This window comes from Wyeomyia smithii, chromosome 2 (genome assembly GCF_029784165.1).
Source record: "Wyeomyia smithii strain HCP4-BCI-WySm-NY-G18 chromosome 2, ASM2978416v1, whole genome shotgun sequence".
In the NCBI taxonomy this organism is placed as follows: Eukaryota; Metazoa; Arthropoda; class Insecta; order Diptera; family Culicidae; genus Wyeomyia; species Wyeomyia smithii.
In genome coordinates this window covers 179,051,963-179,062,624 of record NC_073695.1, presented here as the reverse complement: position 1 = coordinate 179,062,624, position 10,662 = coordinate 179,051,963, and the positions used below count along the sequence as shown (strand labels likewise).

The following is a 10,662-nucleotide window of genomic DNA, read 5'->3' as shown; positions in this document are numbered from 1 at the left end:
TTGTTTGCGCCGCAAAGAGTTTGTACTTTTCCTGTTCAGTGAGGTCGTATTTATATGTGCAAACTGAAATTGAGTAGTACTTCAACTTCGTTTGCACAGAATTTTCAATACTGTCAATGAGCGGTCAATATTTATTTACTAGGAAAAATGACTGACACGCAAGCAGCCGGGTTATCTTTCTTGTAAAAGTATTCTACTTCAACCTTGCGGTCGTGGCTTTGCACACAACCTTCCTGTGATTTTTCTAAAAAGATAGGAATGATATATAATTGATTGATCAGAAGAGTTTCATCGAAAGGTGAACCTTGTCTCCAGAAAATTGATATGACCGTTTCGCCTGCACTATGGGATCTACGTTGATTGTTTGTTTCTGCAAACTACGAACAATGAAATTTCCCCATTGACTTTTCTGCACCTCCCTAACACATAGATTGCACGAAACAGCCCTCTTCAGACTTAAGCGATTCAAATGATGGTCCTATCTGCTCAATACAGTGACGTTTTATCAATCGATTACGGGCTGGATTAGATAGCTCCAAGCAACGAAACTACTTGGCACTAAACCAATCAGTAGGGGGGAAGCGCTCGAAACAATTGGCTAGGTTATAATTGAGAGTTTGCATGAAGTGATAAATTTTCCTGTCTCTAGCGGAAATGTGTGGTGTACTAAAATGTTGCTGTAACTGTGCGGGAACTATTGCGTGCTGGTAAGCATTTTTAGATGTTTCGTCAAGAGAATTTTTTTATGTTTAAGTTTAAAGAGAATATACACCGTGTTTTTTACTGGATGTACTGTTCATTGTGCTATCTACAGCAGCTGTCTTGGAATAACCCCTTCCTTAATAAGCTTCGCCATTTTCAAACCCGAAGCTGTCGCAGTCGACAAGCACATGGGTGTTTTATTCCAAATTTTCTGGATAACCGCTTCAAACTGCTCCAAATTGGAGATCTTGTAATTAATGAGATTCAACATTATGTAGGACCAGACAAAAAAGTTTATTGGGTTAAGATCTGGAGAGTTGGGCAATCATTTATTTTTATCCAGAAAATCCATCAAATTATGCCTACGCCAGCCTTGAATCAATTTCGCAGCGCTGGTACACCGTCTTGCTGGAACGCATAGTGGTCATCTCCGAAAAGTTTTCGAAAACTCGGGGTGACAATTTTCTCCAAAACTCTCGTTTTATGACAAAATGGCTTGCGAACTGCCCCGTCCCGTCACTGAAGCTGCATTCTGGAATCGAGGAATACTTCTTTGGAACTCTGAAACATTGTGTAAAAATGAGTTCGTGCCCAGCGTACCATGAGAATATCATTACAAATTATAACAACTTGCGGTGTCCTCGCAGATCGTGGCTGACCTGGATCTTCTATGAGCCTTTAAAGAGGATGTCTCTTCGTACCGTTTGATGGTTGAATATTGTGCAATGGTGGTTACCGGCCAAAACACCACTTTTCATGGCTTCCCAAAATTGTTTCATCGCGAATCAAAAACAAGACATAAGTGACAGACAACCATGCGTATTTATGAGAGCATACATAGAGTAAAATTCACACTAATACGTTCACATAACATACGAAAGGAACAGGAAAGATAAACACTTGAAAACTTGTATCAGAATATATGGAACACAACTGACTACCCTCTTTAAGCACCCTGACAGCGTATGAAAAATGAATTGTTTTTCATCAAAGTATGACAGATAAGTTCTCTTTTTGAAATTTACGTTAACAAAAGAATGAGCTTTGTTAAATGGCGAATCGCCACAGATACAAATATCCGGAAGTAAAATTAAAGTCTGTCTCTTCATTCTGTACATAGAGATTTTATCAAGTTAATAGACCTTCTCAAGTTTTATGCCTTAAATTTAGTTTATATTGACAATTTTATTAGTTGCTGGTAGATAACCGATCAAAAATGTTACCGAAAGCACACCAAAGTTCTGAAATCGAGAGTCGTTGGTCTGTCGAATTGTATAACAATAACGACTAAAATAAACTATTGAAACTATTTCATTCAAAGGTTGGTTTGGAAACTTTGTGTAAATGTACATGCGTACCTTTCTTTATATTTTAACAACACACAACAGATCTTGGTGTGAAATCAGATAAACATATGTGCGTATTAGAGGAGTGCAAAAATTACTTCAGGCTCGAACCTTGAGGCAAAGTCGTCATCTAGGATTTTAAAATAATGTCTGGAGTTTATTTCCATCTCTGAGAAAAGTGAGTGAGTTCAAGTAGTCTTCAGAATATGTTCCTTCTCATAGCTGTATTTCACCTTTTTAAACATAACAGACAATCCGACTACAAAAAAAAAAACAATAGAGTCTTATGGGGCAACTAGACCTTACATTCGACACTGATTTTATGAAAATCGGTCCAGCCATCTCTGAGAAACATGAGTGAGATTAAACAGTCTTCAGAACACGTTTCTTTTCATAACTTTTGAACCACAAGTTCAATCTTTATAAAATTCCAAAGTTGAGGGTTTTCCAGGTAGCCCGTTCATTTGAAATCAATTTCGTTCAAAACGGTTGTGCAGTTTTTGAGATAATAATGTGTCATGATTTTTACATTTTGATACATAACCTCTAAACTAAATATTCGATTACAATTAATTCAATAGAGTCTCATGGGACAACAAGACCTTTCATTTGAGAATAATTTTTTGAAAATCGGTCCAGCCATTTCTGAGAAAAGTGAGTCGGAATAAAAAGTTGCACATACACACACACATACACATACACACACATACAGAAAATGCTTAGCTCGTCGAACTGAGTAGAGTGATATATGCCATTCGGCCCTTTGGAGCACTTTTATACTTTCGGTTTTACCAGTGATTGCTTTTTTTTTTCCTCATCTATAGCCAGTGATTGCTATACCTTACTAAAAGGAAGGCAAAAATCAATGGTTTGGTTTCCACTATGTCATAAAAGGTGTTTTTCCAAGTGACTCGTATTTAATTTCCTATTTTTACGCAGCAGTCATAACCAAATTTTTACATTTGACGATATTAAGCCACATTTCGGTTGCTACTTCCCTTTGTGTTTGAAGAGTATGACATCATCCATCATAATCAGATATAAATGGCTGGCTAATTTATTGTATGTATCTCGTCTATTGATTGTTTAATTAGTCTAGGTACCAACTCCTTTTGTTCACGTTTTAATCCGTCAGTCCAATAAAACAAAGTAGTCCGGACAATGCTATCTATGTCAGTCGGTGCAAATCAAAATGTGTTGCATCTTTCAGGGCCTCGCGTCCATCATTGGCGGAACACTAGCGTACGTACGAATATTTAGTGACTGGTGTACTGGTGGTAATAGCAAATAACGATTATTGCGACAGGCGAATTTACCCCGAAAATCCCCGTTTACGTTCCATCTGATGATCGATAAAATGAGATACGCAAACTGATAATGACTGATTCTGATAGTACATACATTTAGTCGAAGACATTCCGTAAACATATGTTGGTTAAATGGATGAGTCACAGAACTCGGGCTTTCGAGCCACTATGATAAGTATTATCTAGGTGTGATGTTTTTTTCTCACATACACCTGCCCATGGTAAACATTCAGTCAGTTTGGTTCATTCATTGTACGAAAGAGGAATCTCAGTTACGGTTTAGAAACGATATAATATTTGTCCTGCTTGCAATTTTCGATTATTCCAGTGACCTTATTAGTTGAAACTTGAATATTTATTATTGTTAATTGGCTGCAATGTGCGGAATTTTTAGGTGTTGTTGTGACTGTACGAAGAAAGTTGTTTGCTGGTAAAATAATTATAACAACTCAATTAATATAATCAGATTAACTGCAAAATTGGTTTCTTATTGTTATTTCAGTTGCTGTAGCTGTGCACTACAAACCTTGTGCTGCATCATAGTGGTGGCTCTGGTCATTGCTTTGGCGATCACTCTTGGAGTTTACTTCGGAGTTTTCCACAATAATGACGATTCTTCTGATACGACGACAGTATCACCTGCCAGCCGGCTGTTATCGAGTCTTTATCCAAAGCAGGAAGAGGATTTTCTGAGTCACTAGCTGCTGTCATCGATGTTCGTTGTATCAAGTGGTTTATATATAATGTGTAATCAATTAATTACTTAAATTCTCAACCAGTTATTCTATATAATTTGTATTTTTTTTCAAAATCACATTTCTGACGCGTTCTGGTATTAACGGTGTGTTTTGGTTAGTTTTTCTAATATCCCAGACTTCTGGTAGAGTAACAAAAATCGACTAAAAACGCAAGTAACGAATGGACATCAGTGTTTTCGTATTCGTAATAAACAAATCGAGTCACGCACTATTATCTATAGGATTATGGGATCATTCATTGTCACAGACTAAACACCGTTGTTTGTTAAAATGTTATGGGTGTTAATGATTAATATTTGAATTAAACATGTCGTGCAGATCTAACAAAAATAAGCAAGTAAAAGTACAAAGAATTGATTCACAGTTTTCAATACAATGCAGAACAGTATATTTCTATAGGTCAATTAATTCTAAAATATATGTTTCCCAAGAACCATGCATTCACTTTCAAAAAACACTGGCGAAGCGTTTTAATGCGATTGGATTAGATTGGACCAAGTCGCGTCGCGTCAGCTTGAACCCGTATCCAGTCCAGATAATTATGTTGTTTCAAAATTTAGTTCGTTAAATTGGTAGGTATTTTGCGCTGGGGCATAAGATACACGTCGGAACAAGTTAAGAGGGCATAACGAAAAGGTAACTTGATCATCAAGATTTAGATAATGACCTTTCTTTGCAGACCAATTTTTGTAAATTGGAGCGTGTTATGCCGATTTCTGTGATGTTATCAAAACATTAATTGACAATTGATACAACTTCGTATTTGTTACAGGTAGGGATACCATCCGTCCTGATTTAGCAGGACATGTCCTGATTTTAAGACCCGTTTGGAGCGTCCTGATTTATTTTTCATATTTAGCATTTGTCCTGATTTTTGTGAATGATGCTGGATGTTCAGAACTGTTGAAGATTGTTCAATACTTATACTTTGATTCCGGGACGAAACGGGCTCATTTTGAACGATTTTTTTTCTTCGGTTGTTTTTTGACGAGAGAAATTGTCTAGTCGTTACAACCCTCAAATATCTGACTTTAAGGTCCTAAAGCTATCCAGCTTTTTAGGCATCATAATGGCGGTCGCTATAATGCGTGTTCGTGATATGCGAACCACTCTGCTTACGTCAGTTTTGGGATTAATTAAGATTGATTAAAAGTTTTAGGACTTAATTTTAAACAGTTTACGAATGCTGCATTTGTTAGGTATCTACTAACGCCTAGTGAATCAATGTTGCAAAATTGGATCGTCCGAGAAATACTTTGGATAAATAAATGAGTGTTTTGGCGTATTTTGAAGTGCAATCTCAATTACGTGTTTTATTTATTGATACTTAAAAAAAAAAAAGAAAACACCTCATATCAATTTTGATCCGGAAAAAGTTGTCCTGATTTTTAACCCCGACCAAATGATAACCCTAGTTACAGGTCTGAAATTAGATATTTTTGATGCCGTTGTTCATGTGCGTGTTACGTAGGTATCTTTTCATAAATCAAGAAATGAACAATTTTTTGATTGGTATCGAGAGCATGATAACAGTATCTTGTAATAGTTTGAACAAAAAATTTTCTTCATATAATTAGTTTTTTTTTCGACGGTATCTTTTTAGTACTTATCGTGCCAATCATTAATGCCAACGGATGGGGTTTCAGCCTGACTCACCTACTAATGTGAGCTTAAATCAAATCCACGCCTAAAAGGAAAATTTAACTTAAAATTACTGAGAAGCTAATGTGAGAAATAATCACTATCGTGATAGTTTTTCGCATATCCCTTTACTCCTGTTTTTTGTTCATCAACTTATGTGTGAACAACACTTCTTACGCACTAATCACAATGATAATGACGATTACTCAAATATATAAGTAAGTTAAACAAGCAACTTTAAACTAGGAAAAATACCAAAGTTAGGAGAAAACTATATCAAGTTCAATTTAAAATGCATTAACAAAATGTCTCGCGTAGAAATGCGTCCTGCGAAATGTCCCGCTTATAAATACCCTTTCACTTCATGTTGGAATAAATATAATTGTATTCCAAAATTTGAAAAGTAAACTTCTAGTTGTTTTTACCAGGAACTAAATATTAGTTAGTGGATTAGCGATTTCATTAATTTTTCAGCTGATCTGCTGGCGTCATCAAAATGTTGGTCTTCCAAACGCTAATCGTTAATTTGCTAAATTTGCAAAGAAGCGGCAGAAAAATTTATGCGTGCATAAGTTGCTTCAAACGATAAAAATGCTTTACTGTGAAAGTTATTTCTAGAACGTATGTTTCATTCAAGGAACGTCAAATTATCTTAATTGTTTATTTTCGGGATGATTTCTTGTGCTGCTCCAAATATTTTGGTTTAAAGAAGACATTTGAAACAATTTACGTGTGTGATTTTTTACTATTTCAAGGTAACTACTCAACCTTTATCTCCCCCTCCTCTCCGTCCGACGCACAATTAAATAGGTGTGTTCCGCATTGGAGCCTTAACTATCTGGTTACTTTATGAAAACAATTCATATTAATAAAAAAGTTGAATTCTGAAATCAGCTCGAAATGCGTAGCGTAGCGTAACGTAAGCGCGGTATATTTCGTAGATTGCAGACTGATGACTAACGCTTCCACTCAGATTGTATGAGGTACAATGTTTGGAAGTAACATTTAAACCAATCTGAGTTGAAATAGGCCCGATAGTCATCATTGCTGACCACGCCCATCTTTACCGTAGCTTGGGGATATTAGAAAGGATATTGATGATGTAATACTTACTTAATGAGAGGCCACCGACTCAGTGACACTCTCGTAAGTACTACGGAGTTGGATTAAGGGGGTTAGGTTGTTGACGCAAAAACTATCTATTAAAATTGAAAAAACTGGCGAAATTTCATGCATCCAAAGCCCTTAAAGTATATAAAAATGCAAACACGCACTTGAGCCAAAACATATTCCTAAATTCGATCTCAAACCGCCAAACTTATCATAGTACAGTTGTCGTGTATTCATGTCACACTTCTACAACGTTTACTTATAATTATAAAAACTATTCAGCTACAGCATTTAACCAAAAGCTTGAAAAATCGAAAAACAAAAGCTCACAGAAACTTTGTTCTGAAAAATTTCGGGAAAGCATCCAAACATATGTTCCCATATCGTAATGAGCAATGGTATGAAATTATATATTAAGTCAAATTTTTCTCGGCTTGCTCAAAATACTAACGGGACCGACCCGCCATGCGCGGTTAAACAGTTCAAAACAAAAAAGTGTCAAAAGTGTTATTTTGTGTTGCGTCCTGCGCCTCAAACACGAATTGAAACAAAATTTCAACACATTATCGGAAAACGAACTTGTCGATTACTGGAAACAAACGCGCAGCGCATAATTGAAAAAAAAAAAAAAAAAAAACGAGATTCATCGCACCCGGCAACCCAGCTTGGCAGCTTGGCAATAAAAAATGTTCTACATGCCTAAAAAACTTCGTACGCCAAACAGATCATTCACACATTTTCACATTCATAGTCTTACCAAAAGGGCAAGCCGAAACCCGCTATCAGCTACCACACAAAACCGAGTGCCTAAGCATTCTCAAAAAAAAAAAAAAAAAGAAACACAAAACTTATACTCATCTAGATCATTCTGATGATGGTGCTTTGTCGGTGATGGTATGCACACCGAGCAGCACCAAGCGACACCATAGCATAATGCTATCCAACTGCCATCTTCTTCGCTCACATCACCACGCAATCTTTTGTACGTGCATAACACACCGCTAGCCAGAGCGAAACACCGAGTTAGCACTAACACTTGCAAAACTTTCCTGGCTTTGCAAGTTGGCAATTTTTGAGCGTGGATAAATTGGCCATTCCAACGCTAGAAACACTCGCATTTTCACTGATACTTCATTATTACCGCGTTATAAAACATCACTGATAACTTTTCTCCACTTTTCAGCAAATTTGCTCGCATAAATTACTTGAAATTCAATAATTTAACGGAGAGGTTTCAGAGCACGTACCATCAGTCAGCCGTGCTGCCAACTCCCTGAATTCTGAAAACAGCTCGAAATGGTTGAAAAACATCTCTAAAGCCTAAAAAAGCTGAAAAGATAAAAAAATATGATCATAAATTAACCAACAAGTGTTGAAAAATACGGCTTTGATAAAAAAGAAACAGAAGACAGTAAAGATTCATCTAGAATTATTTCAAAAATTCATATGAAAAAATGGATAAAGCAAACTGGATATTCCGAATTAAAATATACTCAATATGCTTGAAAAATGATGAAAATGAAATTATGAAAATGATCTTTTTAATGAATGAAAAGGACAAACTACAAATTTATTCTTAAATTTACAAATTTGTCCACGGGAACAGGAGTAAATCTCACAAGTCTGTTGAGGATTTCCTTCTCAAGCACCTTGCTCGCTGTGTCTAGCAGACAGATTGGTCAGGTGGTTTCCCGGCCTTTGGCAATAATACCAGTCTCTGTCGATTCCACCTGTCCGGGAAGAGGCGATTGTCTAAGCATTTCTGCATGCAAAAAAAAAAACGAGAGTGATCTTCATACCAAAGGCTGGGAAGCGCGACAAAACACTTCCAAAAGCCTTCAGACCAATTAGGCTAACCTCAATTATGTTAAAAATTATGGAAAAACTAATTGACTATCACGTTAAATCAACGTACCTAAAAACCTCTCCGCTGAGTAGGTATCAGTTTGCATATCGAAGCAACATGTCAACAGTGGATGCAATACATATGCTAACGACAAAAATAGCGAAATCTATAGATACAAAAGAAATCGCACTCGCTGCGTTTTTAGACATAGAGGGAGCTTTTGATAATGTATCCCATCACTCAATGTTGAACGCAATGGGACACCATGGGTTTGATACATATACCTCAAAATGGATTGAAACCATGCTGAATAGTCGTGAGATAACTGCAGTATTGGGTAATACTACCCTTACAAGGAACACAACTAAGGGATGCCCGCAAGGTGGAGTTCTATCGCCTTTGCTGTGGTCATTGGTTGTAGACCAGCTACTTAGAAACCTAACTGAGCTAGGTTTCGAAGTTGTCGGATTCGCCGATGATGTTGTGAATCTTGTGAGGGGAAAATTCGACAGTACAGTATCGGAGAGAATGCAGTTAGCTCTAAACTATACTTTAGAATGGTGCAGACAAGAGGGGCTGACCATTAACCCCTCTAAAACAACCATTATTCCCTTCACCCGGAAAAGAAGGTACAACTTGGAGAGCCTGAAGCTGGGCGAGACTACACTGCAGCGTTCCACTGAGACTAAACATCTTGGAGTAGTTTTAGATCAGAAACTCAGCTGGAATGCACATATTAAATATGTCATCGGTAAAGCTATGAGTGCCCTCTGGGCATGTAGCAAAGCTATTGGCAGAACATGGGGTCTAAGGCCAAGTATGATCTATTGGTTGTACCAGACAATAATAAGACCAAGAATAACGTATGCCTCGCTAGTGTGGTGGCCTAAAACAAAAGAAAGGTCAACGCAGAACAAGCTTGGCAATATGCAAAGGCTAATTTGTAATGTAATTACAGGAGTAATGAAAAGTGCTCCGTCGAAAGCCTTAGATGCAATTTTGCATATATTACCACTCCACCAGGTAGTACAACTAGAGGCGAAAAAAAGTGCATAGAGACTTACACGCCTTAAAAAAGTACCTGATGGAGATCAGACAGGCCAGCTGGCAATCCTCGAACATTTTCAGCTGGGCAAACATATACCAGGTATCGAAGATTGGATGAATACAGAAGCAAACTTCGAAATACCTTTCAAAATCATAGAGACCGAACGGGAAGTTTGGGAACAAGGTGGCCCGAATATCCGACAAGGCTCTGTCGTCTTTTACACAGATGGCTCAAAAATGAATGATTCAACCGGAGCAGGTATAAATGGTCCTGGGATAAGTATCTCGATACCAATGGGCCGTTGGCCTACAGTGTTCCAGGCCGAAACATTTGCAATTTATGAATGTGCACAAGTCTGTTTGGCTAGGAAATATAGGCATGCTAACATATGCATTTTTTCTGATAGCCAAGCAGCACTTAAAGCACTAAAAGCCTTCACATGTACCTCTAAGCTAGTGTGGGAGTGCATCCTTTCACTGAAACAACTGGCAGAAAGGAACCAAGTATGGTTATACTGGGTTCCTGGTCACTGCGGAGTGAAAGGCAATGAAAAAGCCGATACGTTAGCTAGACAGGGGTCATGTACCGATTTCATTGGCCCAGAACCGTTCTGTGGGGTGTCATCAAGCGCCTTGAAAGAAGGATTGAAAACCTGGGAACATAGGACAATACAAGAGAACTGGATATGCTCAGCAGGGCTATGCCAGTCTAAACGCTTTATAAAACCAAGCGTCAAGAAAAGCCAGCAATTGCTTAGTTTAAATAAAAAGAGACTAAGGACAATTACCGGACTGTTTACAGGACACTGTCCAAGTAAGCATCACCTGAAACAAATTGGTCAGTCAGATGACGAAATTTGTCGTCTCTGCGGGTTCGAATGTGAAACCGCAGAACATTTGCTCTG

The 10,662-nt window shown here is 37.5% G+C and overlaps 1 long non-coding RNA gene across 1 annotated transcript; it reads left to right on the top strand.

Annotated features, from left to right (window-relative positions):
- The first annotated feature begins 571 nt into the window (after positions 1 to 571).
- Positions 572 to 4,147, top strand: LOC129723502 (uncharacterized). The gene is made up of 2 exons (XR_008727768.1): positions 572 to 707; positions 3,858 to 4,147. It is a non-coding gene; the product is annotated as an uncharacterized LOC129723502 (long non-coding RNA).
- Positions 4,148 to 10,662: the final 6,515 nt, after the last annotated feature.